Source organism: Phyllobates terribilis, unplaced genomic scaffold (assembly GCF_046119375.1).
Source record: "Phyllobates terribilis strain yellow unplaced genomic scaffold, ASM4611937v1 Scaffold_9__5_contigs__length_417890890, whole genome shotgun sequence".
NCBI classification, from domain to species: domain Eukaryota; kingdom Metazoa; phylum Chordata; class Amphibia; order Anura; family Dendrobatidae; genus Phyllobates; species Phyllobates terribilis.
In genome coordinates this window covers 388,914,719-388,941,871 of record NW_027362769.1, presented here as the reverse complement: position 1 = coordinate 388,941,871, position 27,153 = coordinate 388,914,719, and the positions used below count along the sequence as shown (strand labels likewise).

The following is a 27,153-nucleotide window of genomic DNA, read 5'->3' as shown; positions in this document are numbered from 1 at the left end:
CCCTCTAGTTGCTGGATGCTTCTGGAGCACAACACTTCCTGTCTCATGTGCTTGTGTTACTTTTAATAGTTGCTGAATGCTTTTAAAGCAACAGCACTACTTCTGCATGTCATACTCTGCAACAGCACTACTTCTGCATGTCATATTAGTAAGAAAACCAAAACGGCAATATTTTTAGAGGGTGTCAACAACCTTCTCTCTACTTTACACACAGTTGTCAATTTATTCTTACATTTTTGAGACTGAATAACAAGTGTTAACCACCTGTCCTGGGTATCCCATCTCTGCTTCCTTCACCTCGGTCTGCTGTCTTTGTTGTGCTCCACGTCAGGTTTTGCAGGTTGCTCGGCGCGGCTCTGTGACTTATCTTCCTAATCCTTTTTAAGGCCCATTAGGACACACACCTGTGTTTTAGGATTGAGACTCAAGACTTTCTTTTGTTGTACTTCACATTCTGTGCACACTGTGCTTTATCTTTCTTCAATCCCTGCTGACTTCCACTTCCCGTCCTGCTGCTCCTGAGATTCCTGAGTGTGCCAAGTCCTCGCTTCCCGCGCCAAGGCCTGGGGTCCGTGTGCCATTCTGATCTGGGACTTAGAGAATCCACCTCACCAGGTGAGCCTAAACAATGAGGAACCACACAATGCAAAGTTCTAACAAAAGAAACCTGTGTTAGTATTTAACTTACATAGACACGTTAAGAGAGATGGCGGATGCTAATTAAATATATGGATTATAAACTTGAGAGGTATTATTAATTAGAAAATAAAATAGATAAGATAACAATGAAAAAAAGTGCACTACTGGGTCTCTATATTGGAGAGTAAGCATTAATGTTCTCCATCTTATACAGGATATATAGGGGAGAGGTTAACGGAAACACATCGACTCGTGAGATTTGACTTCCTTGCTTCATCATGGTACAATCTCAGGTTTCTGTTGATTATTACCTCAGTACCTCCAGTATTGAATGGCCCAAGTCTCCGCAGTAAAGGCCAAAAGTCCTGGCCCAGCACCTAACACCAGTAATTACTACAATGCAATGGTCACAATTTCGGAGGAACCGGGTTACAAGCCAAGAAAGAAATGTGTCTTGAAAGAGTTAACGCTCCTGCCGCATACTTCACATACTCTGCACACCCAATGTAAAAAGAAGGATAAGTAATACTATAGAAAGGGAAACACAGAAAGGACTTTGCACTTTGTACTCAGAAAATGAAAGTCCTCGGAGAAGAGAGTCTGTCACTGGGATTCTAGGAAACGTTCCTGTTCTCCGCACTATTCTGCTGATCTAGAGGAGAAGATAATGCAAAAATATCGGCCTCATCTAATGGACGTCATCAGGATGTTCCTCTTCTTGGCTCTGGGTCCCTCAGGTCAGTGCGATATTACAGGGGTCATCCACCGAGTAAGAGAATACGCTGGTGTCATGGAGAACGGGCAAAACTGGTGATTGTAGTTACTAATACCCTAGTTATTCATACCCCTATAATCATTTGTCCGAGGGTCTTGGCCTGGAAGGGGGCTCAGATATTGGAGGGGTCTATTATGGCATTTACCTAAGGTGTAATGGATAGTGTAGGGTAAAAAATACAAAACTCAAAAGTTGCAATAGCGCTATCTTTTTCCCAAACAGAGAATGCTAAGCTGCATAAAACGTTGCACTTGCTGCCTTTGTGCATGAAATGCTATTCAAAATTCAAATAAAAGTTAAATGCGCTAAAGAATCTCTTTATGCCCAAAGCTAAATGAATAAATATAGATAAAAAACAAAAATAATTATCTTCTATGATAGATGCATAGAAACCTATATGTAAAAAATCTCCTAAGCCTACCTAGCCAGATGTGAGGTTGGTCATTCCTAGATCTGTTAGAACATAGAGATGATTCACTGAATGAGGATTAGCTGGGTGAGGAATAACCTGTCAGACCTCGATCTGTGGTGCTTCCGGTGTCTCTAGTGCTACGACCGGCTGTACTAATTTGAGACACTCCAAAAAAAATATGGCCGCTTTCAGAAAACGTGATGTCACATGCTATGGATCTCCCCATGAGAAACAACCCTAAAAACTGAATAATTGTCTATTAATTACGGTGCACACGCAGTGAATGCCTGCTCCAATCATTGCGGTTTGCGTTCGGTAGTCCTGGTGGATACCGACAGTAGAGCACAGGAACCTACTGCTCTACTCAAATAGTAAATACTAAATGAATGAAGAAGGATAAGATAAAAAAGTGCATGAGTGCTTGTGTGTAAACTAGAATCTCATTAAGATCCTGTATTAAGTGTACAAGTGCCAGACATACTATATAATAACAATGAAAAGTGCAAAAAAAACTAAATAAAAATACCGATATAAATACAACGTAAGTGACACTGATCATCAGTATATGAACACAGCGTACCCTAAGATAATAAAAAAATATAAAAGACCTGTATACAAAATATGCTAAAGAAGACAAGCAAAAAAAAAATATTAATGGAAAAAATATAATAATATATGGTGAATGAAGTGATGACAAAATACGTAAAAAATACATGAAAATAAAAAGAAACACAAAAAAGAGATCAGAAGATCCAATCCTCCAATTCCTGAGACACGGGCAAAAGCCTTGGCATCCAAGGGAAACAAGAGGGTAGAAGTCATCAAGAAGAACAATTAGAACTAAGAACAAAAAGAAAAAACAACACACAAATTAAAAGCATAAAAACATAAAAAACACAGAAATAGTAAAAACGTAGATAAATAGAGCAAAACTGAGTTACTCATTTAGTACATGTGGAGTCATTATAGCCGGGAACATTATCCAACCATATTCTAGCTGTGCCAGCCGGCGTTTAGGGACGCCCCCCTATACCACAATGAAGTCTATCAATGCCCCGTACCTTAAATCTTTTAGGATCACAATTATCATAAGACTTAAAATGCCTTGGAAATGTCTTGAGTAGTAATGACCGAGCATGCTCGCTACTACTCGGTGCTCGCCCGAGCATCTCACTACATGACATGCTCGGCACTCGACGAGTATTTCCAGGGTTGCTCAGGCAGGAACTCGGGTCCCCTCCCTGCATGTTTGGCGCTCTTTAGAGAGCCAATGAACATGCAGGGATTGCCTGCCATGCACTGTAATGCCGCAGCCATGTTGGTTGTGCATTACAGTGATTTGCTGGCCGCACAGCGTCATCAGGTCTATATCAGACCTGGTGCCACCATGCTCATCACAGTCACTCCGGATCAGACAGTGTAAGGAGAGCTGCTGCTGTGTCAGGGAGAGATTTGATTGTGAATTAGGTAGTGTAGGGAGAAAAACCGTACATTACACATATCCATCTTAACAAACAGTCCTTTTGAGGACTAAATAATCCATCTGCAGAGATATCAGACAGGGCAGTGTATATAGGCAGGCAGGCAGGATATATAGGCAGGCAGTGTATATAGCAGACTGCAGTGCATAGAGCACAAGAGGCTCCATTCCAATTCTGCCTTCTGCTGCTGTTAGATATTTCTGTACAAAGGCCCAGGTCTCAGGGGCCAGGAATACTTTGGATCTTAATCCTCATTATTTCCTTAAAAAGCAATCCAGAGAACACCGTTTTTCTGCGCCATTTGCTTGTTTACACTGCAGAATACAGCCAGGTCATTTCCATATTAGAGCGCTAAAAATCCATCTATTTAGAACTGTGTTTTCTCCGTCAAACGGATCACATACACGTTATCAGAAAATACTGCCATTTCTAGCCTCCATTAAAAATTTCCTTCAGTGTGTCAGTGAAGCAAATCACCGCAGATTGCTGTTCAAACTACTTACCTACAGGCCAAGTATTTAAAACTCTGTTTTCTCTATCACACGGATCACATATAAGTTCGCTCGAAACTCAGTCATTTGTAGTGAGCGTGGAAGATACTGTCCTCCATTTAAAATGGGCAAGACACATGGCAAGGACGGAGAACTGGACGTGATGGTAATGGTGCATGCAAATGCCAAGGACAAGGCCGTGGGCAAGCCGAAATTGTGCCACAACAAACACCCATATCTTCTCGCCTGACCTTCCTGTCCCAATTTTTAGGGGACCGCAGCACACCACTATTGAACCCAGAGCAGTGTCAAAAGGTTGTTAGTTGGATAGCGGATAATGCTTCCAGTCACTTAGCCACCACCACCACCACCCTGTCTTCCACACGGTCAAGTCTCAGTAGCCGTGAGTCTGGACCGCATATTCCTCACCCTGATCCTCCTTCCTCCCATCATGCCAAGTACCCAGAGACTACTGATCCCACACTTGGACACTCTGAAGAGCTGTTCACTTTTCCATTTATAGATTCGGGCCTCTCGCCCGGTCCACTTGAGGCGGGGCAAGAGGAGATCGCGTGTAGCGATGCCCAAATATTTCAGCAGCCACGGTCACACGAAGGCGACGGTGGGAAAGTGTCACAAGAGGTGGACGATGATGAGACACAATTGCCAGAAAGTCAGGAGGAGGACCAGGGTGCAGAAGTGGAAGACGAGGTGGTGGATGATATAGTAACTGACCCAACCTGGCAGGAGGACATGCAGAGCGAGGACAGCAGCACACAGGCGGAGGGAGGCAGAGCAACCCAACAGGCAGGAAGAAGCAGTGTGGTGGCCGCAGACAGAAGGCTGGCAACCGTTCCCTGTTACACCAACACGACGGAAGTTGTCAGTACAACTATTAGGTCTTCCCGAGTCTGGTTGTTTTTTAAAGACTCTGCCGATAACCGCAAAGAGGCCATTTGCACCACTTGCCAGCCCAGCATCAGCAAGCGTGGCAAAACGACCAGCCTGACCACCACCAGCATAATCAGGCATATGGCAGCAAAGCACCCGACTTTGTGGTCCGAACTCCAGGGTCCAGGAACAGTGTCTGCAGGTGGCACCATTGCTTCTTCCGCTGTTGTGCATGCAAGCCAATCCCCTGTCCATGGTGCATGCGAAGATGCCTCCTGCCCTGCACCTGTCATTGCACACTCTCAAGTAGCAGCATCAGGAAGCACGTCCATGTCCTTGTCCCAGCGCAGTGTTCAGTTGTCCATACTACAGTCCTTGGAACGCAAGTGCAAATATGCATCCAACACCCCACAGGCCACACTACTAAATTCTCACATTTCACGACTGCTTGCGCTTGAAATGTTGCCTTTTAGGCTTGTGGAGAGGGAAGCATTCCGCAACCTGATAGCAGCGGCCATCTCTCGGTACTCGGTCCCCAGCCGCCACTATTTCTCCCGGTGTGCCGTCCCCGCATTACACAAGCACGTGTCCCAAAATATTAGCCGTGCTCTCAACAATGCAGTTACCGGTAAAGTCCACCTAACCACAGACACGTGTACACAGGCTTGCGGGCAGGGACGGTACATCTCGCTGACGGCACACTGGGTTAACATAGTGGAAGCCGGGACCCAGTCGGACCTTGGGACAGAACACGTCCTCCCGACGCCAAGGATTGCGGGCCATAGGTCAATCAGGGTTGCCCCACGGTCTACAGCTCCTGCACCTCATCCTCCTCAGCCTCCTCCTCTTCAGCCTCCGTCTCTGAAAAGACCACATCAGTCACAAGCTGGAAGCACTGCAGCACTGCCTCGGTCAAGCGGCAACAGGCTGTGCTGAAGCTAATATGCTTAGCTGAAAAACCACACAATGCTGAAGAGTTGATCAGCTAAGAGATGCCCTTCACCTTATAGACTGGGATAGTATGTTCAGTAATAGGAGCATGGATAGAAAATGGGAAATTTTCAAAACAGTCCTACATAGTCACTGTAGAAGGTACATACCTTATGGGAATAAAAGGGCTAGGAATAGGAGGAAGCCAATGTGGCTAAATAAGGAAGTCAAGAGGGCAATGAAAAACAAAAAAAGGGCTTTCGGTAAACTTAAACAAGAAGGCAGCGAGGAAGCGCTAATATCTTATAGGGAAAAAAACAAAATCTGTAAGAAACAAATAAGAATAGCAAAAGAGGAGACAGAGAGACTAATTGCCAAGGAAAGTAAAACGAATCCCAAACTGTTCTTTAACTATATAAACAGTAAAAGGATTAAAACTGATGGAGTTGGCCCATTGAAAAATAACCTAGGTAAAATCATAGAGGGCGATAAGGGTAAAGCAAACCTACTCAATAGCTTCTTCTCCACTGTTTTCACAAAAGAAAACAATTTATCGGAGGACATGCAGAGTGATAAAGTAAACCCTCCACTAAATATCACCCACCTAATCCAGGAGGAAGTTCAGAAATGCCTAAATAATATCAAAATAGACAAGTCACCAGGCCCAGATGTCATACACCCCCGGGTACTAAAAGAATTAAGTAATGTGATAGACAGACCACTGTATCTTATATTCAAGCACTCTTTATGGACAGGGACTGTCCCATTAGATTGGCGCCAAGCAAATGTGGTACCAATTTTCAAAAAGGGGTCTAAAAGTGACCCTGGGAACTATAGACCAGTCAGCTTAACGTCTGTTGTGGGTAAATTGTTTGAAGGATTTCTTAGAGATGCTATTGTAGAATATCTTAATGATAATAACTGTCTAACTCCATATCAACATGGATTCATGAGGGATCGCTCCTGCCAAACAAACCTGATGGCCTTCTACAAGGAGGTGAGCTCACAGCTGGACCGGGGAGAGTCAGTGGATGTTGTATACCTTGACTTCTCCAAAGCGTTTGATACTGTGCCACACAAAAGGTTGGTATATAAAATGAGAATGCTTGGTCTGGGGGATAATGTGTGCAAGTGGGTAAATAGCTGGCTGAGTGATAGAAAGCAGAGGGTGGTTATCAGTGGAGTAAGCTCAGGGTGTGTCAGGGTTACTAGCGGGGGGCCTCAAGGGTCTGTCTTGGGCCCTATATTATTTAATATATTTATTAATGATCTAGTGGAAGGGTTGCATAGTAAAATAGCAATATTTGCAGATGATACTAAACTTTGTAAAGTAGTTAATACAGATGAGGATAGGGCACAGCTACAGGAGGATTTAGATAAATTGGGGAGTTGGGCCAAAAAATGGCAAATGGGGTTAAATGCCGATAAATGTAAGGTCATGCACATGGGAAAGAAAAACAGCAGTCACCCATACATATTAAATGGGAAACCTTTGGGGAAATCTGACATGGAGAAGGACCTGGGCGTCTTGGTTGACAGCAAATTAAATTGGAGTGCCCAGTGTCAGGCAGCAGCTGCGAAGGCAAATAGAGTCATGGCATGCATCAGAAGAGGAATAGGGGCATATGATGGGAACATTGTTCTTCCTCTGTATAAAGCGCTGGTAAGGCCGCACTTAGAATATTCGGCACAGTTCTGTGCTCCTGTGCTCAGGAAAGACATATTGGAGCTAGAGAGGGTACAAAGGAGGGCGACTAATTTAATAAAGGGAATGGAGGGACTAGAATACCCAGATAGGTTGTCAAAATTAGGCCTATTTACGTTGGAAAAGAGAAGGCTTAGGGGAGACCTCATAAACATGTATAAATACATCAGGGGGCAGTACAGAGATCTCTCCCATTACCTGTTTATACCAAGGATGGTGACAAAGACAAGGGGGCACACGATGCGTCTGGAGGAAAGGAGGTTCCTGCACCAGTATAGAAGGGGATTCTTTACGGTCAGAGCCGTGAGACTCTGGAACTCTCTGGGAGAGGAAGTGGTGATGTCCAACTCACTTAAAGAGTTCAAGAGAGGCCTGGACGCCTTTCTTGAGAACAATAAAATTACATCTTATGCTTAGTGATAGTTAATTAATCCAGGGACTTAATCTGACTGCCAGATTGGAGTTGGGAATAGAGATGAGCGGTGTTCGACTCGAACTGTTTGCCAACCTCAAATTCGAGCTGTTTTGGGCGGTGTTCGAGCCGTTCGGCGAACACGAACGATTTGAAAAAAATTCGGCTGTTCGAGGTTATGTTCGATAACTGTTCGTGCACCAAAATCATAATTGGATTTTTCCTCAGTAATGCTGAAAATTAATGTTAATACACAGTTTGAGTGTACAGCGGGGCGGGGGGAGGGGCAGGGGATGGATCTCTGCAGGAATAATGAAGAACTCCATTTTTTTTTCTCTTTCCCGCATTTACAGTGGGGAGGTGCAATCTGTCAGCCTATCAGCAGTGCACACACGGAGCGAACTGCTTTTTTTCACACAAGCAAGGGCATGTGTCATTGGCAGTGTATGTCACATGTCCTTGCCCTATGAGACCCAGCCATTTTCCCCGTCGCCACCATTTTCTCACTGCTGCAGCTGCGTGTTAGACGGCACCGCTGTTGCTGTGTGCGCTATACTTTGTTAATTTCAAGCCAATTTTCGCACAAATCTACAGATAGCTTGGGAGTAGGGAAGAGTTGCGATTGCAGTCCCTTTAAGGACTAGGTTACATCATTTCCTACGACTTTTATCAGGCAGGTCTGTGCTCTTAAATAGATAGATTGGGAGTAAAGACTAATTGTAATTGCAGTCCTTTTCAGGGCTAGGTTACATCAGTTCTTATCACTTTTTGCCAGGCAGGTCTGTGCCAGTGCTGTGCAAGTTTTTTTCGCAGCATTTGGCTAAATCTAGCAAAGCTAATCCTTTTTGGCCTCTTGCAGTGTGTGTTAGTCAGTGGAGTAGCCTATCTGTGTTGCAAGCTACACCACTTGTGTATAGAATACAAATTTTTTTACTGCACCTAGTGAAGTAAAACCTTTTGGGCATAGCATCATTCTATTAGTCCATCTATACTGACCGCCACCAGGTTGCAAATTCAATATAATATTTTTCTGCATCGAGCTCTGAAAAAATATTTGGGCTTCTAGCAGTGTGTGGGTGACGCGCCCCCTGGGCCAGTATTGTTTGGGGGATACCCGGATCCGGATCAGATGGGGGTTGTAGTCTCCGAGTGGCGGTGACCCGGTCCGTGCCCAGGGTGTCAAGCTCAGTGTGTGGCAGTCCTACAGATGTTGCTGGATGTTCTTTAGTGTCGACTACGCCACCCGTTGATTTGCGGTCAATACGGCCGCCGCTGCAGCAGGGTCCGCTGAGGCTGGTGGTGTGTGTGCAGCTTCTGATAGTATAACCCCCAACGGGAGGGGTATAGCCTCAGGGGGTCAGTTGCAGAGGATGGTGGTTGTGGAGGTGCAGTGAGGATGGTAATGAGACTCAGAGTCGGGCTGTGCAGTTCAGGGTTTTTACTTACTGCTTTTGTTTGGTCACTCCGGCCTTGAGTGACCGCCCGAGCCGTGCTGCGTCCACCAGGTTCTGGACTCGGCCAACCCCCAGGTGATTCTGGAGCGTGGTCCTGAGCTCCCTTTCTGACTTGTCCTTCTCTCTGGCCTTCCCCACCAGGGATCCACCTAAGTCCGGCTCCCTCGGGCCTCTTGTTGGTAAACCCTTGTCTCTGGGTTCCCTGACCCTATTCTTGGTCTGCCTTCCGGGTGGATTTAGTGGGTGTTCGTGGCAGATCCTGCCCACGACCTCCGGTCTCTGGCTGAGGATTAGTGCCCTCCACCAGCTTGGGATCCGGTACCCTTGTGCCAACTCTTCACCCTCTGGTCTAATTTTGGGATCTTGGAGTTCCCTCTTCTCCCCCTCTGGGTCCTCCTTTCTCCTCTCTCTCTCTTGGCCTTGGAGCTGCTCTTCTCCTCTGCTCTCTTCCTCTGACTCTGCAAAAAGACTGACAGACTGACTGACTGTCCCTCTACAGAAGACTGACTGACTGACCCTGATCTAAGATGGTTGCCACCTTATATACTCCCTCTATGTGTGAGCTCAGGTGACCAGCACCCAATGAGCTCCTAGCATTACCCAGACTGCTCCCCCTATCTGCCCCTACACTACTGGGATGTTCCACCCCCCTCCCACTCCAGCCAGGGACAGACGCTGTCGTACCTGCACATTTCTCTAATGGGAGTACCATTGGTCTGTCCCCCGGAAATGGGATGTGTGTAGTGCATGCAGCCTACTGAGCTCAGTTCCACACTCCATCCTTACCCGGGAGTGGAATACCACACCTCTGGCTTGAGGTGCAATACCCCTGTAGCAGCCGAATCCTCAGGGTGCTACATGGGACTTGTTCTATTAGTCCATCTATACTAACCTCCATCAGGTTGCAAATTCAATATAATTTTTTTCTGCATCTAGCTCTGAAAAAATATTTCAGCTTGTAGCAGTGTGTGGGACTTGTTCTCTTAGTCCATCTATACTAACCTCCATCAGGTTGCAAATTCAATATAATTTTTTTCTGCATGTAGCTCTGAAAAAATATTTCAGCTTGTAGCAGTGTGTGGGACTTGTTCTATTAGTCCATCTATACTGACCTACATCAGTTTGCAAATTCAATATAATTTTTTTCTGCATCTAGCACTGAAAAAATATTTCAGCTTGTAGCAGTGTGTGGGACTTGTTCTATTAGTCCATCTATACTGACCTCCATCAGGTTGCAAATTCAATATAATTTTTTTCTGCATCGAGCTCTGAAAAAATATTTGGCCTTCTAGCAGTGTGTGGGACTTTCTCTATTAGTCCATCTATACTGACCTCCATCAGGTTGCAAATTCAATATAATTTTTATCTGCATCTAGCTCTGAAAAAATATTTCAGCTTGTAGCAGTGTGTGGGACTTGTTCTATTAGTCCATCTATACTGACCTCCATCAGGTTGCAAATTCAATATAAGTTTTATCTGCATCTAACCCAGCCAATACTTTTGGCCTAATACCACAGTTTGGCCACTCAGCTCTGCTCGGTTACCATCCATTGTTTTTTTGTGCAAACAACTCCAGAGTTGTGAATTAGTTAACCACCAAAATGAGTGGAAAAAGGCCTGCTGCTGGTGGAAAGGGGAAAAGGCGTGTTGGGAAGGGGAAAAAAGGTTGTGTCCGTGGGTAGGTGTTAAAGCAACAGTAACATCTGCAGAAGAAAGACCATCTTACAGTCAAACTAAAATGTCTACTTCTTTTAGCGGACAATGTGATAAGATCCCTTTCTTACGGCCACGCCAATTGCTACAAATTCCAGATGAGGCACAAAAACAGCAGATGCTTCAAGGGATATCAAGTGCTCCTTTAAGTGGGCTCTCCTCCACCTCAACTTCAACATCACAAATACTCCAGTCCTCAGAGGTGTCACCCCAATCGCACTTGCTTCCTCACAGCTCCCAAGTCTCCAGTTGCCCGTCTGAGTATGGGGTAGAACAGATGGTTGAGTCTGCAGAGCTGTTTACTCTATAGCCTGGGAATCAGAGCTCGGCTCCAGAGCTTCTGTGAATCCAGATGAGGAAATGATCTGCACTGATGCCCAGAATCTTTATGAGTCGGATCCAGGATCAGACGCAGAAGGTTCTGACCCTAATGTAGACCCTCGTTCCCAAACTGTAACTCCTGTTGGTGGAGACAATGAGGAAGAAGATGATGAGACTCAAATACCTGATTGGAGCGACAACTTTAGTTTTTTGTCAGGGCAGGAACAGGTTGGCTCTGAGGACGACGGGTGTGATAACACACAGGGTGATGATGATGAGGTTGGAGATCCCACTTACTGTCAACCCACAGTCAGTCAAGAGATGAGGTCAGCAGAGCAGGTGGAGGAGGATGCTAGTGACGACGAGGTCAGGTTGCGCCTTCCTGGACAGAGACGTAGTACTGGAAGCACGTCAACAACTGCATCCTCAAACACAACTCTGCCTCTGACCACAAGTCGTGGTGGCTCTTCAGGTCGCATGGGTGCTAAGCCTTGCATAGCCTGGGCATTTTTTCAAATCGACAAAGATGACCCAACTCGTGTTATCTGTAACATTTGTCAGCTAAGTAGAGGCCAAAAAATACATTGTTTGAGTACTTCATGCATGAACCGGCACATGGACATGAAGCATAAGTTGCAGTGGGAAGCTCACTGTGCTACAATGCGGCCTAGCCGGCCGGGCCACTCACCATGTGCCACATCTTGTGCATCCGCGGCCTCTTCATCCTCTGTGACTGGGGGGACAGCAGTCACACCTGTTTTGGGACGCAGACCTGCCACCTCTTTACCCGCAACAGCCAGCGTGATTGGCAGTTCATCATTTTCTTTGGAGGTGGTAACACCAGCTGGTGTTCAGCGCTGTCCGACATCGATAGCACCACCTTTGGATCAAGGCAACCTAACATGTCCGCCTGCATCTTCCCCACAGACCGGCAGTTTGCCGGGGACACCCTTCTCAACCCCATCTAAGCACAACAGCCAGCCCTCGGTCCCTCAGATGTGGACAAGTAAAAGACCATTTCCTCCTAGCCATGAGAAAGCTAAGAGGTTGAATTTCACCATCTGCAAGCTCTTGGCTACAGAAATGCTTCCTTTCCGCCTGGTGGACACAGAGGATTTTCGAGACCTTATGTCCGTCGCAGTGCCCCAGTACCAGATGCCCAGTCGGCACTACTTCTCAAAGAAAGGTGTGCCTGCGCTCCACCAGCATGTCGCACACAACATCACCGCTTCTTTGAGAAACTCTGTGTGTGACAGGGTGCATTTTACCACAGACACTTGGACGAGTAGGCATGGACAGGGGCGTTACATGTCGCTGACTGGGCACTGGGTAACTATGGTGACAGCAGGACAAGGGGCTGCTGTCCAAGTCTTGCCATCCCCACGAGTTGTGTGTCAATCCTCTTTATCTCAAAGTTCCTCCACTGCTTCTGCCTCCTCAACCTCCTCTCGGTCCTCCACCTGCACCCAAAGCCTATCTGGTCATGCCACAAGCTTTCTAACTGCGCAGAAGGGATCCTGCACACCTCCTTACTATGCTGGCAGCAGGGCTCAACGTAATCAGGCGGTTTTTACTTTGAAATGTCTGGGAAATGTGAGTCACACAGCTGAGGAGTTGTGGTCAGCTCTGGAGAACCAGTTTCATGAATGGTTGTCTCCACTGGACCTGAAACCAGGGAAGGCTGTGTGCGACAATGCTGCAAACCTGGGTGCAGTCCTTCGCCGGGGCAATGTCAAACACGTGCCTTGTATGGCTCACGTGTTGAACCTGGTTGTCTAGCAATTTTTAGCCCACTATCCCGGACTAGATGGTCTTCTGAAGAGGGCACGGTCTCTGTGTGCTCACTTCCGCCGTTCGCATCCCGCAGCTCAGCGACTTACATCTCTACAGAAGTCGTTGGGCCTGCCACTTCACCGGCTGAAATGCGATGTGCCTACCCGGTGGAATTCAACTCTGCACATGTTGCAGCGACTGTGGCAGCACCGACACGCCCTGGTGCAATACGTTGTGATGTATAGCCTGGGCCAACGAGATCCAGAGGTGGGGCAAATCACGCTGGAGGAGTGGTCTCAGATCAGGGACCTATGCACCCTTCTGCACAGTTTTGAAATGGCAACGAAGATGTTTAGTGCTGACGATGCCACTATCAGCATGACTATTCCAGTGATTTACATGCTGGAGCACATGTTAAACAGAATTCGGAGTCAGGTGGTGGCACAAGAGGAGGTGGCGGAAGTAGAGGAGGAGGAGTTGTATGCGGAAGGGCTAACATCTGCAAGGTCCAGACGGTCGGCAGCACCAAGGTGGCAGGCATGTGAGGGTGGGGGAGATGGTTTTACCAGGGTGCATGGTAGTAGCCAAACTAATGAGGAAGGTGCAGGAGCCCAGGAAGAAGTGAAGGATGAACTGATGGAAGACTCATCATGTGAGGGAGACCTTGATCACATTTCTGTTGTGCGAGGTTGGGGGGAGAGGACAGAGGAAGGAAGCATGATTGTTACCTCACCACCAACACAACAGGGACTTGGTGCTCCTGGATTGCCAAGACACATGAGTGCCTTCTTGCTGCACTACCTGCAACATGACCCTCGAATTGTGAGAATTAGAAATAATCCTGACTACTGGGTTGCCACACTGTTAGATCCCCGGTACAAAAGTAAATTTGCAGAAATTATTCCTGCCATAGAAAGAGATGCACGCATGCAGGAGTATCAGCATGAGACTGTTGCAGAATCTTACATGTGCTTTTCCACAAAACACCAGTGGTGCACGTAGTGAATCTCACAGTTCCAACTTGCCAACTGTGGGACCGTCGAGTGTTCAGCACTCAAACCGTAACAGAAACACAGTATCTGCTGGTAACTTCAATTTTGCGGAATCATTTCACCACTTTTTTAGCCCATCCTTTGCAAGGCCACAGGAGACAAGAAGTCTGACACATAGTCAACGCCTAGAGACGATGGTACAGGAGTATCTCCAAGTAAACATTGAAGCCATGACTGTGTCACTGGACCCTTGCTCTTTTTGGGCTTCCAATCTGGATAAATGGCCGGAGCTCGCCTCTTATGCCTTGGAGATCTTGTCATGCCCTGCAGCCAGCGTTCTGTCTGAACGTGTGTTCAGCGCTGCTGGTGGTGTGCTGACAGATAAGACCACGCGGCTCTCCACTGATAATGTAGACAGACTCACGTTCATAAAGATGAACAAATCATGGATCCGAAACGACTTTTCTACCCCTGTGTCATCCTGGGGAGACTAAAAGCTTGATAATTTGTTAAAATCACCTCACCAACCGTTTTAAGCTTTCAAATTACTAATCATGTTTATCTGTATCTTGGCTGGAAAATAATTTGGGCTTTGTAGCAGTACTGATTCTATTAGGCCATCTATACTAAGCTCCACCAGCTTTCAAATTAATAATAATTTTTAGCTGCATCTAGCCCGGAAAATAATTTTGGGTCTCCTAGATGTGCAAGCCACATGAGTGCCTTCTTGCTGCACTACCTGCAAAATGACCCTCAGATTGTCAGAATTCGAAGTAATCCTGACTACTGGGTTGCCACACTCTTAGATCCCCCACACTCTTCGATCAATCTTTTCATTTTAATAAAGAACAAAAAAATGGTCATTTTTGAAATTATAAGCATTAGCAGGTTATTAGAAACTGAAATCAAACAGTTTTCAACTCAAAACTTTATTCTAGGTGATGTTACATTTTCACATAGGACCCCTTGTTCGAAAGGAGCTTCTGAACTCTCTCGTCCATTGAATTTGTCAGGTTTTGGATGGTTTCTGCTTCAATTGTTTTGCATGAGGACAGAATACCCTCCCAGAGCTGTTGCTTAGATGTGAACTGCCTCCCGCCATCATAGACACTCCTTTTGATGATGCTCCAGAGGTTCTGAATGGGGCTGAGGTCAGGGGAGCATGGGGGTCACACCATAAGTTTGTCCCCGTTTATGCCCATATCAGCCAGAGATGCAGATGTGTTATGTGCAGCATGAGACGGAGCATTATCATGCATGAAAATGATCTTGCTGTGGAATATACGGTTCTTCTTCTTGAACCATGGCAGGAAGTGCTGTTTGAGAAACTCCACATACATTATGGAGTTCATCTTTACCTCTTCAGGGATCCTATAGGGGCCGACAATCTCTCTCCCCATGATTCCAGCCCAAAACATTACTCCACCTACTCCTTGTTGGCGCTGTAGCCGTGTTTGCGTGGGGTGTCCATCAACCAGCCATCCTCCACTCCATCCATCTGAACCATTGAGCATTGCATAGCACTCATCGGTGAACAAAACAGTTTTGAAGTCAGTCTTCATATATTGTTTGGCCCACTGGAGCCGTTTCTGCTTGTGTGCAATGGATAGAGGAGGTCGACAGGATGGCTTACGCACAGCTGCAAACCTCTGAAGGACTCTGCATCTTGTTGTTCGGGGGACGTTGGAGGCACCAGCAGCTTCAAAAACTTGTCTGCTACTATGACAAGGCTTTTTTGCCGCTGCTCTTTTAACCTGATGTAATTGCCTGTAGGAAAGAGTCCTCAATTTTACCTGATCAGCAAGCACACGTGTGTACTGTGAATCAGCTACATACTTCTTGATTGTGCAATGATCAGGATGAAGTGTCTTGGCAATGTTGATTGTAGTCATGCCTTGACCTAAACACTCCACAATTTGTTGCTTCTCAGCAGCCGACACATCCTTTTTCTTTCCCATTTTGGCAGAAAATGTAGGCTGCTTAATAATGTGGGACAGCCTTCTTAAGTAGTCTTGCCTTTCATTGGACACACCTGCCAAACTAATTAGCACAGGTGTCTGCAATTGCTTACAGTGATATAAAGAGCCCTGACACACATCACCATCAATGAGTTTAACTGACAAACAAACAAATTCTTCGCTTATCACTCCTAAATACTTTTTGCATAATAATTTGGAACACAGCGTACATGTGCTTTTCCACAAAACACCAGTGGTTCACGTAGTGAATCTTACAGTTCTAACTTGCCAACCGTGGTCTGTATGGAGTTGTTCAATAAAGGGCCCAAAATTGAGATAACATAGACGGGAGAGGTCTCTATGAATAGGAATTCCTAAGTATTTGATACCCTGTGAGGGCCAGGCAAAGGGAAAGTTGGACTGGATGGAATCCTGTATGGATTTGGGAGGGAGACATCGAGGGCCTCAGACTTCGCTGCATTGATTTTAAAATTTGACCATGTAACAAAGTGATCTATTTCAGCCATAACAGCAGGGATGGATATATGTGATTGAGTGATATATTCTAGGACATCATCAGCAAATGCAGAGCACTTGTACTCGGTGCCTCCCACCTCAATCCACCTAATATTGGGGTTATGGCGAATTGATGAGAGCAGGTGCTCCGTCACTAGGATGTATAAGAGAGGGGACAGAGGACATCCCTGCCTTGTCCCATTGGTGATTATGAAAGGTGATGAAAATGTTTTGACGTGCCCCCTGGGCCTTGGGACACCCGGAGCCGGACCCTTTTTGGTGGATGCTGGTGGTTGTAGTCTCTGTGGCGGCGACCCGGTTCTGTGGCTCAGGGCGGTCAAACCAGTGGCGGAACTATTTATGTGGTTTTGATGTTTAAATGTCCCACTACGCCACCAGTGGATTGCGGTCAGAGTGAACCGCCGCTGCATGACAGACCACTGAGGCTGGTGTTGTGGTCTGCAGAGCCCCTGCTCCCTGCCACTTCTGCTCAGACTTCTTTGCACTGAACTAAGATGGTGCCCACCTTTTATACTCCCTTCTCAATGCACCCAGGAACTGCTTCCTCCCTGCTCCTGCACTACAGGGTTCCCCTTCCTCAGTGTTCCCTCCCCCCACACCAGCCAGGGACAGGGACTGTCGTGCCCATCTCAGAGGCATATTGGTCGCCCTGCCCCACGGCAATGTGGTGTAATGCATGCAGGTGTCGGGTCCTGATCCACACTCCATCCTTACCTGAGAGTGAGATATCACACCTCTGGGTGAGGTGCAACACCTCTGTAGCAACCGAGCCCTCAGGGTGCTACAGTTCCATTTATCTTCAGCCTAGGTGACGTATTGTGATACAGGGCCATGATTTTGGCTATAAAAGGGTCCCCTAGACCCCTACCCCAAGCTTTTTAAGAGAATCATATATGGCGTGCCAGGAGACTCTATGGAATGCTTTCTCAGCATCCAACGAGAGTATCTAATTACAAATTTTTAACTGCATCTAGCCCAGGAAATACTTTGTGCCTAGTAGCAGTGTCTGCTAGTCAGCGGATTATCCCGGCTGTTAAGCAAGCTACACCACCTGTAGTTTGGACACTTAATTTTTTCAAAGGAAATGCTTCGGGACCACGGGATACTCAGTGAAGAGCATCAGGAGGCACCCCAAGGCATAGGGGCTGGGACTGGCAGTAGGATGCCTTGCGGTGGACAGCCGAGCTCGATCCTTATAAAAGCTTTTTAACTGCAGCAGCTTTAGTGGACGCTACTGGAGCTGGAATTACGCGGCTGCTGGCATGAGACTTGCCCTCCAATAGATCCTTGTAAATGGATTTAAAGTGTATTCATTCAAATTAGAGAGACAATTTAAATTAAAAAGCTTAGAGCTGCCTCCACCACAGGGGGGCTCGCTCGACCCACCAGCGGACAGGCACCAGTATTGGGAGAGGGGGGCTGGCCGTCAGGGTTCACCGCGGCTCTGGCACAAACCCGGCGACACGGAGGTGGCACGGGCAGGAGCGGACTGAACGTGTCGGCTTCTCACTTTTTGGATTTTAGAAGGGCATGACATGCCTATATTTGTGTCTCCCCCTCCTTTTACTCCTCCACCTCTTTTCTTTTCGCATGACTATATGTACTTGTCACTTTTCCATGTGTTAGTTGTGTCTTCTGAGCAGTTTGTCAGCTTTTGGACACCTTTGAAGGTGTTTTCTATGTGTTTCTATGTGGTTTTGTTTGCCTGCCATTGGTTTTAACGGTGTTCGAAGGTGTTCGACGAACAGTTCGACGAACAGTTCGGCGAACACACGGGTGTTCGACGAACCGAACCGAACTCGAATACTACGGGGGTGGCTCAACACTACAGAGGACCAGCTGACGGTACTGGAACCCGGATGGGTAGCAGAAGGTACAATAGCCAATGGAACTACCGAGGACCAGCTGATGGTACTGGAACTCGGTTACTAAGCAGGAGGTACCTGTGCCAGAAAGCACTACCAAGGACCAGCAGATGTTGGTGGAACTTGGATACCGAGAAGGAGGCACCTAATCCAAAGGCACTGCCGAGAACCAGCTGATGGTACTGGAACCCGGATGGATAGCAGAAGGTACCTATGTAAAAAAAAGTTTCAAGGCCGCGAGCCGGCCGCAGTTACCAAAACCCACAGTCCTACAGGGGGTGCTTGTCCTATTGGCACTATGGAACCAGCCTTCATTGCCAGATCCCGAAGCCCACATAGGAGTCACCTAAACTGCAGGCACCATAGAGTCGGCTAACCCGACCGCAACACGACAGGACAACGCATTGGAGGCAGAGTGACGTTGACACTACCCGGAAACAGCTGGCGTGCTGGAACCAGGCTGGGCAGGAGGGAGTACCCGTGCCAAAGACACTGCTGGGAAACAGCTGGCGGTGCTGGAACCCAGGGTAAATACTAAAAACAGAGTGGAGCCCGAGGCGTAATTGGAGCAACTTTAAAATCTGTAGTAGTGTGAATGTGGACAGAGCAGGAGAATTTGCCGGACACACAGCTGGGGATCAGCTGACGTTACTGAACCCCAATAACACGGCAGCAAGTGTTGACTGTGCAGACGGCACTTCCGAGCGCCAACTGGCGGTGTTGGAGCTCAGGGATAATACTGAAAACAGAGGAGCCAGAGGTGTAATTGGAGCAACTTTAAAATCTGTAGTAGTGAGAATGTGGACAGAGCAGGAGAAATTGCCGTCCGCACAGCAGGGGAACAGCTGACGTTACTGAACCCCAATAACACGGCAGCAAGTGTTGACTGTGCAGACGGCACTTCCGAGCGCCAACTGGCGGTGTTGGAGCTCAGGGATAATACTGAAAACAGAGGAACCAGAGGTGTAATTGGAGCAACTTTAAAATCTGTAGTAGTGAGAATGTGGACAGAGCAGGAGAAATTGCTGTCCGCACAGCAGGGGAACAGCTGACGTTACTGAACCCCAATAACACGGCAGCAAGTGTTGACTGTGCAGACGGCACTTCCGAGCGCCAACTGGTGGTGTTGGAGCTCAGGGATAATACTGAAAACAGAGGAGCCAGAGGTGTAATTGGAGCAACTTTAAAATCTGTAGTAGTGAGAATGTGGACAGAGCAGGAGAAATTGCCGTCCGCACAGCAGGGGAACAGCTGACGTTACTGAACTCCAATGACACGGCAGCAAGTGTTGACTGTGCAGACGGCACTTCCGAGCGCCAACTGGTGGTGTTGGAGCTCAGGGATAATACTGAAAACAGAGGAGCCAGAGGTGTAATTGGAGCAACTTTAAAATCTGTAGTAGTGAGAATGTGGACAGAGCAGGAGAAATTGCCGTCCGCACAGCAGGGGAACAGCTGACGTTACTGAACCCCAATAACACGGCAGCAAGTGTTCACTGTGCAGACGGCACTTCCGAGTGCCAACTGGCGGTGTTGGAGCTCAGGGATTACAGTTCAGGTGGTAGAAACATGAACACAACAGGAGACCTAGATACTGTTGCCAACCAATTATTTATTCTGGAAGAGGACTGGCAAATTCATGAGAGATCCAGGCCTTGTTCATTTTGAGAAAAGTAAGCCGGTCAACGTTATCGGGGGATAGTCGCATGCGACGGTCTGTTAGTACACCACCTGCTGCACTAAAGACGCGTTCCGATAATACACTAGCAGCAGGGCAAGCTAGCACCTCCAATGCATACTGACTAAGCTCTGGCCATGTATCCAGCTTACAGACCCAAAACTTGAAGGGAGAAGAGCCGTCTGGGAGTACACTAAGAGGGCAAGACATTTAGTCTGTCACCATCTGACGGAAACGTTGCCTCCTGCTGACTGGAGCCGTCTGTGATGGTGTAGACATTTGTGGCGGCGGGGACACAAAACTTTGCCACATTTCGGCCATACTGGTCTTGCCTTGTGCTGAGGCGCTGCTTCTGCTCCCTCTTTGTGCAGAGCTTCCTCCACTGCCTCGACGCACTGAGCTGCTTTGTAAGGCACTAGCAGCACTGCTCTCGGTTGGAATGGAGAACATGATGGAATGCACCAGTGCGTTTTGGTACTACCGCATTTTACGCTCCCGGTTCAACGGTGTTATGATGCTTTGTAAGTTGTCCCGGTAGCGAGGATCTAGGAGGGTGGACACCCAATAATCAGCCATGTTGAGAATGTGGGTGATGTGGCAGTCGTTTCTCAGGCACTGCAGCATGAAATCAACCATGTGCTGCAGACTGCCAACTGGCCAAGAAACGCTGTCCCCTGCTTGAGGCGTGATCTCTGCCTGCTCTGCATCACCCCACCCTCGCTCTAGATACTGACTACTAGAGCATTGTGTACCTCCCTCCTCTGGACAGATGTCTTCCTCATCCATTGACTCCTCCTCATCCTCCTCACAAAGTGTCCCCTGCCTAGGCCTTTGTGAGGAACCACGTTGTGCAGACTGTAGAGAAGCAGATGGCATTTGTGACTCCTCATCCTCCACCTCTTCCAAAACCTTGTCCCTTAGTGCTTGCAGTGTTTTTTCAAGAAGGCAGATAAGGGGGATAGTCATGCTGACTAGTGCATCATCTGCACTCGCCATCCGCGTGGAATAATCGAAGGCACGCAAAACGTGGCAAATGTCCTTCATAGAGGCCCAATCAGTGGTGGTGAAGTGTGAACGGCGCGCACTGCGACTTGTTTGCGCCTGCTGCAGCTGGTACTCCATTACTGCTGCCTGCTGCTCACAAATCCTCTCCAACATATGTAACGTTGAATTCCACCTGGTGGATGTTCCGGAAGACGTAATCGGCGCTGCAGAGCTGCAATGCGTGATCATGCGTTGCTGGAATGCCGCAAGTGAGCGCACTCTATGCGGACCTTGTGAAGCAGTGCATCAAGATCCGGATAGTCCCTCAAAAAACTCTGCACGACCAAGTTGAGCACATGTGCCAGACATGGGATGTGAGTGAGGTTGCCTAGGCCCAGAGCTGCCACCAGATTTCGGCCATTGTCACACACTACCATGCCTGGCTGGAGATTCGCTGGCACAAACCACACGTGGCTCTGCTGCTTGATGGCATTCCAGAGCTCCCGCGCTGTGTGGCTTCGATTCCCCAAAATAAATTAATTTTAATACGGCCTGTTGACGTTTGGCCACGGCTGTGCTCATATCGGTCATCATAACAGGTAACCCGTTCACGGGTCGATGTGGAGGTAGACCGTGACGGCTCCTGCAGCGCTGATTCAGAGGAACTGGAGTATGAGGAGGAGTCAATGTGTACAGACTGGATTCCTGCAATCCTTGGAGTTGGCAGAACATGTACAGCGCCACTCTTAAGATCTGTACCCGGCTCCACAACATTTACCCAATGGGCAGTGAGGGAAAGGTATCGTCCCTGTCCATGCTTACTGGTCCACGCATCGGTGGTCAGGTGGACCTTGCTACTGACGGCGTTTTGTAGCGCATGTTTAATTTTTCCCTCCACATGATGTTGCAGGGCAGGGACGGCTTGCCTGCTGAAATAAAAGCGGCTGGGCACCTTGTATTGTGGGACTGCCAATGCCATAAAGTTACAGAAGGTGTCAGTCTCCACCAGCCTGAATGATAGCATTTCAAGGGCCAGTAGTTTAGCAATGCCAGCATTCAGAGCCTGTGCTCGGGGGTGGTTTGCCGAGTATGGGCGCCTTTTCTCCCATGCCTGTGCTAACGATAGCTGTAGACTGGCCTGGGAGTGTGAGGATGACTGGGAAAGTGGTGCTGTGGGTGGAATTACACTGTGTCTCTGTACAACAGTGCCAGAGATTCTTCCATGGCGATCCTGTGAGGAAGCCGAACCAGCTGTGTGCGAGCTGGAGGAAGAGGCTACAACACGAGCTGAAGAGGTGGTAGGTGGCGCTGTAGGTTGGCCTAGTTCTTCAGTGTGTTTTTGTAGCTCCACCACATGCTTGGTCCGCACATGTTTCCACATATTTGTGGTATTGAGGTTGCTGACACTTTTCCCTCTTTTCACCTTCTGATTACACAGCTTGCATTTGACAAAGCAAATGTCATCTGCAACTGTGTCAAAAAAGGACCAGGCACTGCAAGTCTTGGGAGCGCCCGCTTTGGATTTTGGAAGATCCATGCTCCTAATGGGTGCCGAAGTGGAGGCTACAGGCAACCAAGTCTGCCCCCTTCCTCTCCCTCCTTTTTGGGCTGTTCGGGGAATCTCTTCCTCAGAGCTGCTCCCACCACCTTCCTGTTCCTCACACCATGATGGGTCAAGGACCTCATCATCTACACCACCCTCTTCAAACAACTGCTTCTCCTGGGTAGTCTCGACAGCACAGTACGCACCAGAAAGTGGCACCTGAGTCTCATCATCAGATGCGTACTGAGGTGTGCTGCTAACCATAGGCACTGGCCCACCCGCCTCTTCAGATTCAGAGAGACAAAACGGTTGTGCATCACTGCATACTACCTCTTCTTCAAATTCTCGAATTCTGCTTGGCTGGCCCCCTCTTTCCAAGCCAAGAGATTCAGAGAACAGAAGTAGAGATGGCTCCTGTCCAGGGCTCTCTGACTGCCTGGGCAATTTGGCAGGTGGTGAAGAGACAGATGGGTGCTCTTCAGTGCTCAGGACCCGAGAGGATCTGGAACTAATTGAAGTTGATGCGTTAGCTGCCATCCATCCGACAACGGCTTCAATTTGGTCCTCCCGCAGCAGTGGGGTACGGCTAGCTCCTACAAAGCTGCGCATAAAGGACTGTTCCCTGGTAAAACTGGGGGATGCTGAGTCACTGGTGCCCGCAGCAGGCACAGAATCCCCACGTCCTCTCCCTGCAGGCACAGAATCCTCACGTCCTCTCCCTGCAGAAACTCCACGCCCACGCCCACGACCACATGCCTTACTCCCTGCCTTCTTCATCTTGGTAGACTGATAAAGATAGGCAGAAAAGTACTAAGGGCTTAGTGTGCTTATTCCTGAACAGCTGCTAACAGGTATAAGAAACACTAATTTTATAAAGTGTGGACTAAACTTTAATATGAGCTAATGTGGCCTACACAACTGTAAAGTGGAGTGTTTGGTGAACTTTATTTCGTTTTTTTTTGTCACAAAAAGACACTGGATGTGCCCAAAGATGTAATACCGATAGTATCACAAACTTTTTGTAGCTATTACAATGTAGGAAGGTAACCTACAATGCAATAGATGAGGCTACAAAAAATAGGATAATACTAATCTGGCTGGGGCTGCAGGGCCCAATGCTGCAGAAAGGCTCCTCTAACTACTCCTATATAGTGTGTTTGGAACCAATTTAGCTGAATACGGATGGAACCACCACACTAATAGGAGAAATCAGGAAAAATTATGAATTGGCAAAAAGGACAATGTATGAGGCAGTGACACACACTGAGTGCACTACAACCAGACGTGGTTGAAGCACACACTACAGGGTGAGCTGCACTCACACACCAGACCTTGCAGAAAGCGGTGAACAGCACAGAGAACTGCGCACTAGCGCTGCAAGGCACAGCGATTTATAAAGTAGCTTGGGTAAAGCAGAATAGAGCAAATAGGTAGCTAAAACTGTCCCTCAGAACAACAGCGTCCTATCCCTAACTGAATTCACAGCAGAGTGAGCTCAAAATGGCGGCAGCGGCTTTTATAGTGCATCATGACATCATTTCAGCAGCCAATCACAGCCATGCCATTAGTTAAGATGCCTACATGCCTAACAGGATGTACCCACACTTCTTAGGATCCTCATTGGCTGAATAAAATGAAACTGGCTCATTGCATTATGGGAACTTCCGATTCCGGTATACGATATTGCAAAAGTATCGGAATTAAGTATCGGAATTCCGATACCGCGAATATCGGCCGATACCCGATATTTCAGTATCGGAATGCTCAACACTAGTTATTGCATATCCAGTGACTGTAAGGGCTGCCAAAAATTTGGACGCAACCCAATACCCCTTTGAAGAGACATAGAGGAGGGTCTCAGTAAAAAAAATGTTCCCATTATAAAGGAGTGGGTCTCCTATAGTGGTAATGCCCATGCTGTGACTGCAATGGCTGCCAAAATTTGGGAAAAACCTCACTAAGAATTTAAAGACACACGGAGCAGGGCCACAGTAACAAGGTACGACATGTTCCCATTAGAAAGGAGAGAGTCTGCTATACAGCTTTAGGAGACTCTATAGGCTATAGGGTCTAGGAGAGGGGAAAAGACAGAAAACACAGGCGCAGATCTAAGTGCAGATTATTAGGTTCAGCTATTTTTCAGAAGCTAATTTGCTCACCTTTGATGTAGCTTGTGGCATAGCGTATCGACCTCTTAGGTCTGACTGAGATGCCTTGACTCCTTGGTGTGCAGCTATAGTCTGAATACAACGGATCTCTCAGCCAGGAGACCGTGGAATGAAGGTCAGGAGAAAATGAAAGGATTCATCCAGTCAGTTCAGCGCTCCCAGGACACAGGCACCAGGCAGAGGTATTAAAAGTCTTCAGAAATTTACATAGATAAAAATCATCATAAAAAAAGATACATAGAACAACGCGTTTCGGCTATATATTGATACAGAATAGCCTTCCTCAGGTTCCTGCAGTGAGTCCAACGGCTGACCAATTTTAGGAAAAACCCCACTAAGAATTTAAAGACACACAGAGCAGGGCCACAGTAACGACAAATTCCCATTAGAAAGGAAAGAGTCTCCCATAGTGTTGGCCTATGCAGTGAATGCAAGGGCTGCCAAAAATTTGGAGGCACTTCAATGACCCTTGGGAGAGATGTGGAGGAGGGCCTCATAAAAAAATGTTCCCATTAAAAAGGAGCGGGCCTCATATACTTGTAATGCCCATGCACTAAGTGTATGGGCTGACAAACATTTACCCCTGGGGGGGCATACATGAACATACTGTATAAAAAAAATTTTTACGGGCATCATAAACACCCTTTAAAAAAATTATGTGGGTGTTGCATCACGGACCACGGTCACCCTGGTGATATGGTGGTGGAGGATGAGGAGAAGAGCAAATATCCAAAATCAGGAAGCGTATACTCATGTGTGAGTGTGAAAAGGTGCATGGGAATACACCTCCCAAGAAAAGACACTGGATTTGAGTTTATGTTACGCTGCTATCATTCGGTGGTGTTGAGAAGTCTGGCCCAATCCAGCCCTTGTTCATTTTTATAAGAGTCAGCCTGTCAGTGTTTTCAGTTGACAGGTGGATGCGCTTATCAGTTATACTTCCAGCAGCGGCACTAAAAACCCGCTCTGATAAAACGCTGGCGGTAGGGCAGACCAGGACCTCCAAGGCATAGAGAGCCAGTTCATTCCACTTATCCAGCTTGGATACCCAATAATTATAAGGCACAGCGGAATCATGGAGGACGTTGGTACGGTCAGCAAGGTACTCCATCAGCATCTTCCCAAACTTTGCACTCCTTGTGAGAGTACCCCGCGTCTCAGGGCCTGTGCGATGGGAGGGTAGGAGAAAACTCTCCCAGAACTTTGACAATCTTCCCCTGCCTCTGCTGGATTGACGTTGTGTCTCTCTCGCCTGTACTCCTTGGTTGTCCAACGAAGTGTGCCCTCTGCTGCCAGTGTTTTCAGATGGGAATTTTTTTAATAGTTCAGCAACAAGGGCCTACTGGTACTGCCCCATTTTTGTACACCTGTCCGCCTCAGGAATAAGAGATAGAAATTTCTCCTTGTAACGTGGGTCTAGAAGTGTCACCAACCAGTAATGACTGTCACCCAAAATTTTAAGAACCCGAGGGTCATGGGAAATGCAGCGTAACATAAACTCAGACATGCATGCCAGACTACTAACAGGCAAGACTTCCGTGTCCTCAACAAGAGGATGACTGACCATGCTCTCCTCCTCCTCTTCTCTGTCCTGTGGCCATCCACGCTGAACAGACGGTATGACAGCTGTGCAGGTAGTACCGTCTATAGTGCATAAAACTAGCTCCTGTACCTCCTCCTCCTCCTCCTCTTCCTCATTGTCACCCAATCCACATTGGGATGAGATGAGGCTTGGCTGTGTGTAATCATCCTGTATGGTTCCTTGCTCCAACTCATCGTGCTCTGCCTGCAATGCATCCTCTTTGATTGTGAGCAGAGAGCGTTTCAGAAAACAGAGAAGCGTCATCATCGCCACTCACCATCTTGGTGGAGTCCTCAAAGTTTCGGAGGATGGTACATATGTCTGACATCCATGTCCACTCCTGTCTTATGTGTGGAGTCTGAACTGAATACCGATGGCCGTGTTGATGCTGGTACTCAACAACTGCCCTCTTCTGCTCACAAATCCTTCCCAACATCTGCAGTGTAGAGTTCCAACGCGTGGGGACATCACACACCAGTCTGTGAGCCGGAAGCTGCAAACGCTGCTGAAGCACGGCAAGGACGGGGGAAGCTGTAGCTGACTTTCTAAAATGGGCACACAGGCGGCGTACTTTAACAAGCAGATACAGCAGCTCTGGGTAGGATTTGAGAAACCACTGAACCAAGAGGTTAAGCACATGGGCCAGGCATTGTACGTATGTGAGCTCGCCTCACCTCAGAGCCGCCACCAGGTTCTGGCCATTGTCACACACGACCATGCCTGGCTGTAGGTTCAGCGGTGTGAGCCACAGATCTGCCTGCTGTTTCAGAGCGGTCCACATAGTAACATAGTAACATAGTTTATAAGGCCGAAAAAAAGACAAGCGTCCATCCAGTTCAGCCTATTTCTT

At 47.5% G+C, this 27,153-nt stretch overlaps 1 gene segment (V, D, J or C); it reads left to right on the top strand.

Moving 5' to 3' along the window:
• The first annotated feature begins 207 nt into the window (after positions 1 to 207).
• The window catches only part of LOC141162498 (uncharacterized), a 159,590-nt gene continuing 132,644 nt past the window's right edge, over positions 208 to 27,153 (top strand). Inside the window, exons 1-2 of the C gene segment in view lie at positions 208 to 615; positions 854 to 1,376.